This window comes from Kogia breviceps, chromosome 7 (assembly GCF_026419965.1).
Source record: "Kogia breviceps isolate mKogBre1 chromosome 7, mKogBre1 haplotype 1, whole genome shotgun sequence".
NCBI lineage: Eukaryota > Metazoa > Chordata > Mammalia > Artiodactyla > Physeteridae > Kogia > Kogia breviceps.
The window spans coordinates 39,208,365-39,221,582 of record NC_081316.1 but is presented as its reverse complement, the minus strand read 5'-3'; the positions used below and the strand labels follow the sequence as shown (position 1 = coordinate 39,221,582).

At 48.2% G+C, this 13,218-nt stretch overlaps 1 protein-coding gene across 14 annotated transcripts in view; it reads right to left on the bottom strand.

The window, feature by feature from the left end:
• Positions 1-13,218, bottom strand: part of PLEKHA7 (pleckstrin homology domain containing A7) — a 242,947-nt gene that overhangs the window by 165,005 nt on the left and 64,724 nt on the right. The window contains exon 1 of one of the 14 annotated variants that reach the window (XM_067038152.1): positions 9,238-9,375. The exons of the other annotated variants lie outside the window; for them this stretch is intronic. The gene's annotated coding sequence lies outside the window, so the exon portion shown is untranslated. Of the gene's footprint in view, positions 1-9,237; positions 9,376-13,218 lie in introns of those variants that run through there. 14 annotated transcript variants of the gene reach the window in all.

The following is a 13,218-nucleotide window of genomic DNA, read 5'->3' as shown; positions in this document are numbered from 1 at the left end:
AAAATATGAATTGTTTCTATAATAATAAAAAGAAATAACTATCCTGCAAGTGCAAGATATATAGACTTATGTATGAAGAGTGTAAGACCGCAATAATATTTTTAAATGCCCCCCAAAATCTAGAAGGAACTATGCTAAGATCTTAAGTGCCATTATCTTGGGATGGCAGGATACAGGGTAACATATTTTCTTACTTGCTAATTCCTTAATTACACAGCAAATATAACCAGAGAAAAAATATTGAAAAGAAAAAGAATCATTAAGTCTCTCACCCAGAAGCACATGCAGTGTCAACTCCAAGAATGGAAGCCTCATGGCTGGGGGATGGGGGGATGGGGGGATGGGCCTCGGGCCAAACCCCTGCCTGAGCCAGGAAGCTCCCTGTCTTTACACTTGGTGACCCGCCACCAGCCATGGCAGCCTTTCTTTCCAACTTTCAGCCTGGCTTCCCTTCCACCATTGTCTGATTCCTTTCCAGTCAGTCTCTATACAGTGAGAACTTATGGAATTATTCATAAATATGACAACTGGAAATAACTTTTGAAGCCTATCTTGTTTGTGCCAGATTACCCTGGGAAACTGAAGAAAACACGTTTGTAAATGTTTAATAAAATTCAGAGAGCCAAGAAAACGTGCCTACATTCTTGGGTTATCTTTTTCCAGGCTCAGCACCCTACGAGGGTGATACCTGAGAGAGATGCCAGGCCAGTAGTTAAATCGAGTTTGAAAAACTGGGCCCAGTGGGGCCATAAGTAATAACATCAGGGCTGAATACCTGGGGTGGTAACAGACCAAAGTAATGAACCTGAATTGGCTCAGTGAAACCGCAGCAGTATTGAAACTATGGTGATTAGAAAGGCTCCTGCAACAAAAGGCCCACTCAGTTGAAATCTAATCTGTGTTAATTAACGCCCCCGAGAATGAAAACACTTTTTTTTATCAGGGTGCGGTTCCTGGCTCCAGCTTTCCCATAAAACATGGCTCCTGGGTAGAGGGGCCCTTCCGAGCCACACAGGCCTGCACCTCCATATGTGGCTCACCCCAGGCCAAGAGCCCAGGTGACACTGGTGGATTTTTAGAGCTGAAACCTACTGCCCCCAAGGCACCCACTGATGACAAGGAGATGAGTGACGGCCTGGGTTCTGGGTTCCTGTGCACCCCAGGCTCCAGGCCTCTACTCTCCAGTCCAGATCAAGCTCATGTACACACCCTCACCCCTCACATCCATCCCCTGCATGGCTCCACCAACCATAACCCTCGCTGTGAACCAGCTTCTCTGTCCACCTTGGGCCACACGTCCTTTCAGTTCCTTCACTCCTGGACGCTGGCTCCTGTTTCCTTTTGTCCCGTATGCAGCCACTGGCAGCCCCCCAGCCCCACTCCCGCAGCCATCACCGCCTTAAGTCCCACCAGTCCTGGAGAAGCCGGCACAGCCACCAAGTGGCACCCAGAGCAGAAGGCCTGGGCACCCAGGGCCTGAGCTGAGCCAGGAAACAGTAATGAGATGAGGAGCCACTGAAGATCTAGATTCTACACACAACCCCCCACACCCCACCCGTTTACTCAAATGTTTCCTGAGACCTGGGTGCCAGGAGAGTGAGGATCGGGCCAGTCCCTGGTGAGGGGGGAGAAGAACAGAAGGCAGGGAGAGGGGGACATGCACACCCACACTGCAGAAACAAGCACTGCAGGAGTCCACAGGAGGGGGGAAGAGCTTCCCTGGGGGTTGCAGGAAGGCTCCCTGGCCTCCATCACTAACCCATGTGAAGCATCTGGTGCAGTCCCGGTAAGCAGTAGGTACTAACTACAAACAGGTGATTGCAGGGTCCAGCGGAGAAAGGGTTCCCACAACCCAAGGTGATACTCCACTCACAGGCCGCTGGTCAGCCAAAGGAGAGGTGCTTAAATAATAAATAACGACAACAACGACTGTGTAACAGCTACACCCCCGAGGCTGAGGCCTCCCGATGCTCCAGGGGATTTCACCCCCAATGTACAAATGGGGACACTGAGGCACACAGAGGGCTGGCCCAGGGCAGGGAAGAAGCTCTCACTCCAGTTACCTGCCAACTCCTCGAACCCAAACTTGTCCTGAAACTTTGGCTTCCTTTCATCACTCAGTCCCCGCTGCCCAGCTCTGCAGTCTGTCCTCCCCAGGAACAGACCCAGCCAGCAGCTCCACTCTGCACTCCTTCAGGACCCACTGCCGGCTGTTGCTTTTGAGGGGGATTTTCTGAAACATATTCCTCCTCACTTCCGGGTTACAGCTTTTTCCAAACCCGAAACACAAAGCCCTCAAATTTTAGAAAAATCAGGTCATCAAGCAAAGTTTCCTCAGCATGGTCCCCAAACTAACCCCGCCCCAGGCTGGTTTCTCTGACACTTACCAGGATGCCTGAGGCTCCTAAAGAGATGATAGAATCTCAGCAGCTCAGCCAGAAAGGGCTGCAGAAAAGCCACCAGCTCCTTCAGGTAATCCTGATTCCAGGCTCCGCAGCTCATGGGAGGACAAGTCTCAGAGGCAGAAGAGCACCTGCTTCTCACACCTGTCCTGGCCCCTCAAAAGCACTGACCCTGCCGCGGCTTCCAACCAGCAGCCAAGAGCTCCTTCCAGAGAGTTTACAGTTACGGCTACAGGCAACCTGAGAAGTGGCCCAGAAAAGAGGCCCTTAGCCCTGCACCCACCCCTGGCCATGCCCAAAGGGGGCATCCTAGCTATTACTCTCCCCGGGGCAGGATCTGCAGGACACATGGAGGAAGCATGAGGACCCTCCTCACCCACCTCTACCCGCAGCATCTCTCCCAAAAAGGGCATGTGTTGTTTCAACCTTGGCCCTCAGACCTACGCTGGCATCATCAAAGCCGGAGATAGGTTTTTGGCAGAGCCAGGAGTATGGAAGGTCACAGCAGCCCCGCTGCACCCTCCTGGAAGAGGGTGGAAAGGCCAGAGATTTTTTTAATCAGATGGTCCTGAGATCAAACTGAGGTTCTGCCATTAATTAGCTATTTAACTTGGGCAAGTGGTTCACCTCTCTGAACCTCAGCTTTCTCACCTGTAAATTGGGACCAGTAATACCTAATTCACCGGCTGTTGAGAGATAGTACGAGTGAAGCACCTAACATAGGGCCTGGCACATAGTAGGTGTCTGATAAATATGTCCATGTTAGGCCTGACCAAATGCAAAATGCAGAAAGCAGGAGCCTGCATGCCACAGTCAGGCTGACATCACCCCCCATCCAGCAGGGGAGCAAATAGGGGCAGAGTGGAGCAACTTTTATTCTGTTCTTTTTCCCAAAAAAGGAGGCTGTGGGTAGAGGAGCAAAGCCCTGAGTCCTGATACTGTGCCCCAGGTGAGGAGGCAGCCCTGTGGCTTTGACAGAAATGACTGACTCACACGTAGCGAGGTGCACAGACCCTGGAGACAGACTGCATGGGTTCAAATCCATCTTTACCTCTTGCTGCCTGTGTAGCCCTGAGCAGGATACTTAGCCTAAGTTTTCTCACTCTAAATGGGCATGATCACAATATCCATCTCATGAGGTTGTCTGCATAAAGACCCCTGGAGACAGGCCCAGAATGCAGTAAGTACCCAGTATCTTTCACTATTATTATTGTTATTATTGTCTCCATGTAACACTCACTTCCTGAAACAACTGTAAGTCCTGCAAACTCAAGTTCTATCTGTGGGAACAGGCATCTTGATGTTGCCCTTGTGCATCCTCCCTTGAACCTGCGTTTCTAAGAATCTTTCATGCACCTGGTCTGCCCAGTGCCCAGGACGAACAACAAAAAAAAATCAAGTGCCCAAGATGCGGCACTTGGCTGCTGGAGCCTTGGGAACCAGGTGGCACCAAGGGTGTTTCTGAGTTAAAGGCAGCCCTCCCCAGGAGATCCAAGAGCTAAACAGGCATTCTGAGAGAGGGGGTAATGAGGAGCAGGGGCGGCCACAGTGACCCGGGGGACATTTGCCAGTTGCCTCCCCACCCCAGGGACAACTCATCATGAAAGACAAGGCCTTGTACACAGTCCATTCCTCCGGGACGAGGGTGACGTTGTCTCTGTACAGCTGCAGTTCTGGGACAGGGTGACGAAAACAGAAAAGCAGAGAAGCAAGCACCTGAACAAGAAGCCGTATTTGGTATTTTCCAGGTTTCAGCACCTTTTATTTTTAGAGGTACTTATTCCAATTTGGTTGAAGTATCTTCAGGTTCCATGTACCTTGCTTAATTTAGGCCATTTTTTTTCCTTTTTGGTGGTGCGATAGTTGTTAAATACAGCTTCTCTCTGCCACCTCTGGATTCTAAGCCCTAAATTTAACTCCAAAGAAACTTGTCTGCCCTACTTCATGATTCCAGCCCTCAGAGAAAAACCATTACCTGCTTCTGAAAATCTGAGAGCTCTCACAATGGAACACCCAGAAAGGTGTGTCCTCGATCACAGGGTGCTAGGCTGCAGTACCAAAGCTGTCATCAGCTGACTAGGGAGAGGGCAAAGAAGGGAGACAAATGGCCCTACTTCATGGCCTAAATCTTGATGACCATTCCCCTGGGGGGCCTGGAGAGCTACCTGTACAGCCAGGGCGTGGCCACGGGTATCCCATTCTAGCAGCCCTAACACCAGGCAACAGGGAAAGGGACAGCCTGGCATCTGATCAGCAGTGGTAACACATTCAGACGAGGAACTAACTAACTGTCTCTCCACCCCAGCCCCCAGCGTCCTCTCCTTGCTTATTCTTTTTTTTAAAGTTTTTTTTTCTTATTATATGTACAGTGTTGTATAACCGTCACCATCATTTATTTCTAAAACATATTCATTACCCCAAACAGAAACATTATAATCGTTCACTAGCAGGAACTGCCCATCCCTCCCTGCCCCCAGCCTCTGAAAACCTCTCATCCTTCTGCTTCTCTGTATTTGTACGTGTCTATCCTAGGTACCCCGTGTATGGAATCATACAGTATTTGCCCATTTGTGTCTAGCAGCATGATGTCTTCAAGTTTCACCCACGATTAATGAACATATCAGAATTTCATTTCTTCTTATGGTTGAATTATATTCCATTGTATATATATATATCAGTGTATGTATATATATACATTTTATTAATCCATTCATCTGTTAAGACAGACACCTGGGTTATTTCTACCTTTTGGTTACTGTAAATAATGCTTCAATTAACATTGGCGTACAAGTATCTGTTCCTGCTTTCAATTCCTTTGGGTATATACCTCGAAGGAGAATTGCTGAATCATATGGTAATTCTATTTAGATTTTTGAGGAACTGCCAAACTGTTTGCCACTGTGGCTGCACTAGTTTATGTTCCCAGCAGCAATGCACAAGAATTCCAGTTTCTCCACATCCTCACCAACCCTTGGGCTATACCCAAGCCCCCACCTCCCCCCGAAAACAGCCCTTCCCTTGTACCCTAGGATGTCTGAAAGCTATTGGGGACTGAATGAGGGGCTCAGGAATAACAGCAAAGGACTGCAGCCAGAGCAGCATCTAGGAGAATTTCCCCCTTAGCTCCAGGCAATTTGGTAAGAATTTAAGCAAAAACCATGAGGGCTGGAAGGGCTGTGCCTGCCTGCTTTGCTTCTGAAAATCAGAGCACCTAAAAATGGAAGGTCTAGGTAGATATGCCCTCTCTCACAGGGCACTGGACTACAGTAGCAGAGCATTTATCAGATAACTGGCAGGACACAGGGGTCTCTATAGTGGGGCACACTCAACCCTGAGGTGCTCAAATGACCCACTTCAGTTCAGGAAGAAAATATTAGAACATCTATTCATGTTTATTTATTTATTTTTTTGTGTGTGTGGTAGGCGGGCCTCTCACTGTTGTGGTCTCTCCCTTTGCGGAGCACAGGCTCTGGACGCGCAGGCTCAGCAGCCATGGCTCACGGGCCCAGCCGCTCCGCGGCATGTGGGATCTTCCCGGACCAGGGCACGAACCCATGTCTCCTGCATCGGCAGGCGGATTCTCAACCACTGCGCCACCAGGGAAGCCCTCATGTTTATTTTTATATCATCCTTTTAAGTGTGCATGTGTATGTCTTATAGGTACATTATCAAGGCAGTTTATGAATATAATTTATGAGTATGCATATATTAGGGTACATGCTAATCTATTAATAGGATATACATGATCAAAAAAGTTTGAAGACCCCAATCCCTCCTTTGTTGCCTTTTTTCCTTCCTGATTTTTATAGTATATTGTACCAACAGCAATAATAACGACAACGGGGGAAATGAACTCACAAAATCCACCACCCCAACCCCTTGGAGCCTGAAACTTTCCTACTGCCAACTCATCTTCAGGGAGCTCCTACTCCAGGGGTAAGTGAGATAGTGGAGCAGAGGGGAGGGGAGAATGGGCAGCATCTTTTCTCCCTGAGGCAATCACTCCACTCCAGCTCAAAGCCCAGAAAAGGAAGGCTTGTAGCCTACAAGTTAAGAACTCAGCTTTTGAATCAGGGATGCCTGTGGGTGAGCAGCAGTATCACCATTAACTTCTGTGGCAAATTAGTTAATTTCTCTTGACCTTGACTTTCTCATCTGTAAAATGGCAACATAATACTAGCATCTACTTCATAGAGTGGCTATGGGGAGTCAATGAGACAGCTGACATAAAGCACTAGTGCAACACCTGCCTGGCATATACTAGGTCTTCTAATAAAACAAGTAGGAGTGAAGACACACAAGAGGCAAAAGAAAGAACTCCAGGTGGAGCTGGGAAAGTGAGGACACACGGGGACAGGACCGAAGGTAGGTGTGTGTGTGTGTGTGTGTGTGTGTGTGTGTGTGTGTGTCAGGGACAGGACTGAAGGTGTGTGTGTGTGTGTGTCAGGGACAGGACCGAAGGGGTGTGTGTGTGTGTGTGTGTGTGTGTCAGGGACAGGACCGAAGGTGTGTGTGTGTCAGGGACAGGACCGAAGGGGTGTGTGTGTGTGTGTGTGTGTGTGTGTCAGGGACAGGACCGAAGGTGAAGGGGGGGGTGTTAGGGACAGGACCGAAGGGGTGTGTGTGTGCGTGTGTGTGATGTGTGTGTGTGTGTCAGGGACGGGACCAAAGGGGTGGGGGGGGAGTGTCAGGGACAGGACCGAAGGGGTGTGTGTGTGTGTGTGTGTGTGTGTGTGTACACTGCACACAGCTGTAAGTAACCACCCCATGCATTCCACAAACATCCACTGAGTAACCACTGGTGTCGGGCACCTTGAGGGATATAGGTACGAGGCAGGCAGAGTCCACTCTCTGAGTTCATTTCTGTGTGCCACACTGTGAACCACAAGCCCGCCAGGGTACCAGAGAGAGGGAGCAGGGCACAGGGACGCCTGGAGTAACTAGCCAGGGTGTGAACGTGAAATCAGAAGCCTAAACTAGGGAGGGCCTGAGATCCAGGGCCTCTAACAAAAGGTACCAATCTCCTGCAGTAACACACACCACTCGGAATCCAAGAGGAGCCTCCGTTTCAGTTTCCCTAAATTTTCCATTCAGAGATTTTTTTAAAAACCTCTTCTCTTTTCCAAAGCAAACTCTGCAGAAGGACTGTCATCTCAGATACCGGACTCCCTGATTTACTCCTTGCATCAGCCCCACCCCTGTTCAGCCATGAGGGTTTTATCCACCCTTGTGTGCCTGAAGCATCTGCCTGCATCATGATTTGGGTCCCCCTTTCCTGCTGCAGCCACCTTCACTGGGCTATCCCACCAGGGGAAGAGCTGCCCCAGCTCTGCAGCTTTACAAAGTGGTGAAATGGCCTCCTGGTTCATCTGCTAATGAGCAGCACAGTAGATTACTTTTCAGGGCCAGGGAGCCTGGCAACAGGGCCTCCTGGAAAGGCCACTAACGACAACAGGGGCATGGAAACCCTTCCAGTTAGCACAAAACCACTTATTCCAACAGAAACACTGAAATCATTCCAGGACACACATGTTCTCAATGTCCTATTTTTTAAATTCCCTACCTTGCTTTTTAAATTGGCTGTTAAACTTCAGCTCAACCACTCACCAGGTACATTATTAACTGCAAACACTGCTATGGCTTTGCTAGTTAAAGTTTAGAAAAGAACATTCCCATTAAAATATAATTTCACCAGCAACCCCCAAGAATAGCCTAGAGTGCATTTCATTAGGGCAAATCTCAACTAGCACCCCTGCTTCGACCCACAGGATTTCCCCAAACTGGCTTCTGTTCTCCTTATAGCAGAGATAAGGGAAAATCTGGACAATTCAAATTGACCCTTGGCTGGGTATCTGAGGTCTGGGCAGTGCTGATCAAGGCCAAGCACTAAAGAGACACTCATGTATGTCTCTCTACCCAGCTGGGGAAAGGAAAGGGAGAAACAGCTCTGCTTAATGCCAGGCGGCCCTCCATGCCTGGGTTCACCCTTTACAAGCCACAGTGTGAACACAAGTCACCTCCTGCCAGGAGAGAACAGCCGCCAGCTATCACTCCTGCTCTGCCTCACTCCACTAGCGCCCCTTCTCCAATGCATAGGTGCTCTCCAAACTAGGTTCTTCTGGTGTGACAGGCTAGGAGCCCAGAATGAGATCCAGACAAGCATTTGTCTTGGGCCCTCCAGATACCAGCATGATTTAGGCATCTGCATTAGACACACAGACTTGCCAGCCTGCTGCCTCCACCCCCAGCCCTCAGCAGTCAGTCACAGCACTGGACTCTAGGTCCTTCTTTGGACCAACTGCCCAGGAAGAGGGGCTCATCTAAATACAGTGTTCCCTGTCTAACCAAGCCCCAAACTCCCCTGGGGTAGAATGGGGGCTCGGGGCATGCAGGAAAAGGGGAAAGAAGTGATGCAGACAAGGAAGGAGAGAGAGAAAGGGAGTGGGGAGAGAGGGAGAGGCAGAGACAGAGGACAAGCAGAGAGAATCCCATTCAGCCCAAGCCAAAGTAAAAAGTCCAACGGGAATCTGGTGCAGGCAGAGGAAATAGAGAGCTACTGGGCTCTACCCATAGGAAGTCAACTGGATGTCAAAAGACAGGCTGCCAAAGCATTGAGCGGTTTGGCCAACCCACCCCAAGGTGAGGAGGCCTTGGGCACCCCTAATGCTCATCAGCAGAGAGACTTGCCTCCCTCTTCTCCCCAGCAACCACTAGGGAAACTGTTCCCAGACTCAGATCTCGACACAAAGACACACACAGCATACATGAGGCTCCATCAGATCTACAGGGCGACATGCGAAAGGCCACTCTCCAGTCTCATTCCTGCCCAACTCACAGGCAAGCCAGTGCCTAGATAGGCCTCCTCCCGCCATTGTCTGTGGTCTCCAGGCTTTCCAGGGCAAGGCTCCCCGCCACTACGCTCTGTTCCCCAGGGCTCCTCCAGATGCTGCTGTCCAACTCTGCTTCTGCCAGGCCATCTGGGGCGGCTCGCCCTGTGCTGCATCAGATGAGTGTGACACTCTGCCAGAACTGCTGCACGCCCACCCGCCCTCTCTGAAGGGCTGCTTTGTGTTTCTTGCTAGCAAAGGAAGAAAACTGTTTTTGCAGCTGAACAACACAGTTTGGAGTCTTCAGTAGAACGATGGAGGCCAAAAGCCACCTGGCACACCCATGCCACGCCCCCAGCTACCAAGACTGCCCACGTGCAGGGGCTGGCACGCTCGACCAGCAAAACCCCCAAAGGGCTCACAGGGACTTCCCGTCCCCTACTAGCCACCCTACAGCACTGCAGACTTCTCAAGAACCTGCTAATGCCTGAAAGCCTCTGGAAATGGACCTACCACGTTCTCTAGAATACCTTCCTTACCCACCCATGACAAGAAGTGAGTAAAGTCTAACCTAGATCCTTCCTACTTCAACTTAAGTTCATTCGGGGCCTCGATAGAGAAGCAGACTGCACGATGCCCTTCCTGGTGACCTCTGACACACTATGAACCCAGAAGGCTGACCTCATGGACCAGGAAAAGGGAACTTTAGAGGTTTGTGGGGACAGGGGAAGGCAGGAGAAGATTCTGGCTCTTTTGATGCAGGTGATTACCTGGCACTATCTCATTCCCTCATCCCTCCCTGGCCCCTCACCAAATGTCTATCACCTGATTGCAGACGGCACTGAGCTGGGAGGGAGACCAGTGTGCCTCATGACAGAATTAGGGCTAAAGGATCTCAACAGGCTGATCCTCTGGACCCAATACAGCCGTAGGAAATCTACAGGGATAAGCTTAAAGTCCTAACATGTGTCCAAACTCTCCCAGCAGAGGTAGCACAAGAAGGAAGAGACAGACTGAGCACTAGCCCTTGATGTAATATGGTTACATAGTAAAAGGGAACCCATTTTGATTTTAGGCTACATTAATAAGAAGTATAATGTTGAGAAAAAGAGAGATGAAGAATCCACACTCTTCTGAGCTGGCCAGACACCAGCTGGCACACAGTTCAACTCTACATATCACAGTGCAATGGGTTTGCATTGCTCACACGCATCCCTTCCTTAGGAAAAGCCATACCTCCCCATCCTGTCGTGTTACAACTGACAGGAAAAAAAAAACCTGAGCTGCTCTAAGAAAACAATGTGCATGTGGCACTCCTAGGGGTGGGCCCCTGATCCGAGCAGGGACAATGAGAACCTTCTCTAAGAAGTGATCTATAGATCCTGAGTGAACATCACTCTGACAAGGGGGTTAGAAGAATTGAAAGGAGAGAGAACAACGCTGTCAAAATGCCCTTCGAGCACTGGGGTCCAACAGTGCCAAGACCAGGTAAGACGTACCCTTGAAGTTTCCAATTACTGGAGCCAATATATTTCCTCTTCTGTTTAAGCTGGTTTGAGTTGGGTTTCTGTCACTTCCAACCTGAAGAGTTGACTAATAAACACACTTCAAGATGATTACTGATAAAGTGGAATCTGCCCAGAGTGGCATCAAAGACAGTAAGTTAGTAAAAAACCATGTTTCCTAAAAGAACAAGGACAATTTAATTTGGAAAAGGGAAAGCTTAGAGCCACATGGGAGCCTCTTCAAATACTGAAAGGAAGAAGACTTGTTCTATGACGGGCCAGAGGGCAGACCCAAGACATCAGTGGAAGTCACAGAAAGTGGAATTTCTAGGAAGTCTGAATAAAACAACAAAACTGATGAATCTGAACCCTTCTCCTACTCTATTCCCTCAGACTCACTGGATTAAAGCAGTTCCATTTACCATTCCAAAGTAGTTTCTTATCTTGAGCAAACTGCAACTTTTAGAAACCTCAGCTTCCAATGTGTACAACGGGGATAATAATCCCTCCAGGGCTTCCCTGGTGGCGCAGTGGTTGAGAATGCACCTGCCAATGCAGGAGACACGGGTTCGTGCCCGGGTCCGGGAAGATCCCACATGCCGCGGAGCGGCTGGGCCCATGAGCCATGGCCTCTGAGCCTGCACATCAGGAGCCTGTGCTCCGCAACGGGAGAGGCCACAACAGTGAGAGGCCAGCGTACCACAAAAAAAAAAAAAAAAAAAAAATCCCTCCAGTACCAGCTTCAGGGTGTTATTTTAGGGATCAAAGGAGAAAATGTAAATGAAGGGTGCATTATCACAGGCAGATACCCTAGGACCCATCAATGACCCTTCTAAGAATTTATCCTGAGGAAACAACCAGATGCTAGTAAAGACAAGGGTATTTATAACAGCATTATTCATAATAATGAAAAAAATCAATTAACAACCTAGTGTCCAATAATTCAGAATCACTCATAAAAACTAGATACTGTACAGCCTCTGGAAATCATGTTGTAAGAACAATTACAGACAGGGAGAAGGATCTAAAACAGATTAGTAAAAGAAGCAAGAATCAACACCGTATGTACAAGGGACTTCCCTAGAGGTCCAATGGTTAACACTCCACGCTTCCACTGCAGGGGGCATGGTTTGATCCCGCATACTGCGTGGCACAGCCAAAAAACAAACAAAAACACATATGTACAACATGGTCCCAAGTTTATAAAATTTATAATATATCTGTCATGAGAAAAGACAGGAAGGGGACTTCCCTGGTGGTCCAGTGGTTAAGACTCTGCATTCCCAATGCAGGGGGCCTGGGTTTGATCCCTGGTCAGGGAACTAGATCCTACATGCCGCAACTAAGACCCGGCACAGATAGATAGATAGATAGATAAATGGAGGGAGGGCAGGAGGAAGGGAGAGGGGGAGAGAGAAAGAGAGAAAGAAAAGACAGGAAGAAAAAATGTTAACAGTCATTATCCCTGAGGGATTATAAGTATTTTTTCCTTCTCTGGGGTTTTCCCTACTTTCCTAATTATATAATAAATATGTATTTTTAAAAAATTCTTTTGCTGTTGTTGAAGTATAGTTGTGTACAGCAAAGTGATTCAGTTATACATATATATGCATATAACTATTCTTTTTTTTTGATCCTTTTCCATTATAGGTTATTACAAGATACTGAAGATAGATCTCTGTGCTATACAGTAAATCCTTGTTGTATATCTAAGTAACTATTCTTTGAAACTCAGAAAAAAAGTTATTTACAAGTGCTTTATTAACTGTAAAGAGCTACAGAAACAAAGTAACATGGTTGTCAAACAGGTCTCTGCTTCACTTGTCTTTTTTGCTCTAAACATAGGAACTAGCCCTTGATTATAAAATGTCTCTTTTTTTTTTTTTAATAACAGAAACATATGAGGATGGTGAGAAACACACTGGATTCTTATAAAAGACCCACATCCAAAATTCTGTGTGACCTTTAGGAAAGTCAATTTCCTTACCAAGAAGATGAGGGAGGTGACAGTATTGCTTTGTACATTTGTGGGTTTAAACATTCATTGAGGGCTTCCCTGGTGGCGCAGTGATTGAGAATCCGCCTGCCGATGCAGGGGACACGGGTTCGTGCCCTGGTCCGGGAAGATCCCACATGCCGCGGAGCAGCTGGGCCCGTGAGCCATGGCCGCTGAGCCTGCGCATCCGGAGCCTGTGCTCCGCAACGGGAGAGGCCACAACAGTGAGAGGCTCGCGTATCACCAAAAAAAACATTCATTGAGAACCTCCAGATGCCAACATATTTCATAATTTCCTTTTATCTACTAGGGCACAGGGAACATTTTCCATATCACTGGTGGATATTTTACAGCACCATTTTATTTATCTATTTATTTATTTTATTATTTATTTTAAAAATAAATTTATTCATTTATTTAATTTTTGGCTGCACTGGGTCTTCGCTGCTGCACGCGGGTTTTCTCTAGTTGCTGAGAGCTGGGGCTAC